An 871-nucleotide genomic window follows, 5' to 3' on the forward strand; every position below is an offset into this window, starting at 1 on the left:
GAGAGAGCTGAATGAGGGCCTTAAAGCTAGGGGTCAAGAGTTTCTGCTTATGGGGAATGGGTAACCATTGGAGGTTCTTGAAGAGTGGGGCCATATGCACTGAACTATGTTCTAGAAAAATGTTCCGGACAGGCACGGACCCGCGAGTCAAAAGACTGGAGACAGGGAAACCAGTGAGAAGGCCGATACAATAGTCAAGCCTTGATATAATACGTTTCTGGTTCCGGCACGGTGGCTGTTTGAATAGAGGGGAAGGGACGACGGATCATGGAAATGTTGTGCAGGAAGAATTGAGAGGATTTGGTGATGGACTGAATACGGAGGTCGGAAGATGTAGTAAAGTTGCAGGCTGAAGAGTCTGGGAGGATGGCGATAGTGTCAGTTGTCATGGGGTGGGTTAAAAGGCCCCTCTTAGGATCACACCTGGAGAGTTTCCAGGAACCTACCAGTCTCAGCTATGGGAGGGAGAGTCAAACAGAGGCCTACCCATTCCATTCCTAGCTTGGCCAGTGGCTAGCGAGTGGAAGGCAATCTGCTACGTCAAAATCAATCAATCCAATCAATCAATCACATTTATTGAGCGCTTACTGTGTGCAGAGCACTGTACTAAGCGCTTGGGAAGTACAAGTCGGCAACATATAGAGACGGTCCCTACCCAACAGTGGGCTCACAGTCTAGAAGAAACTAGACCTTCCCGTGCTGGGCAGCCCCGATATAGGAGAGAGTCAAGGACGGAGACTCAACTTTACTGCAAAGAAGAAGGCAATGATAAACCACTTCTATAATTTTCCCAAGAAAATTCAATCAATACACAGCCAGAACAACTGCAGAAGAAGGTAGGGTGTTCTGGGAAAGTTTTGTCCATGGAGTT

At 48.0% G+C, this 871-nt stretch overlaps 1 non-coding gene across 1 annotated transcript; it reads left to right on the plus strand.

The window, feature by feature from the left end:
• The first annotated feature begins 405 nt into the window (after positions 1-405).
• LOC119927425 lies at positions 406-543 on the plus strand. Its single transcript, XR_005450429.1, has one exon. It is a non-coding gene; the product is annotated as a small nucleolar RNA SNORA7 (small nucleolar RNA).
• Positions 544-871: the final 328 nt, after the last annotated feature.

Source organism: Tachyglossus aculeatus, chromosome 4 (genome assembly GCF_015852505.1).
Source record: "Tachyglossus aculeatus isolate mTacAcu1 chromosome 4, mTacAcu1.pri, whole genome shotgun sequence".
NCBI lineage: Eukaryota > Metazoa > Chordata > Mammalia > Monotremata > Tachyglossidae > Tachyglossus > Tachyglossus aculeatus.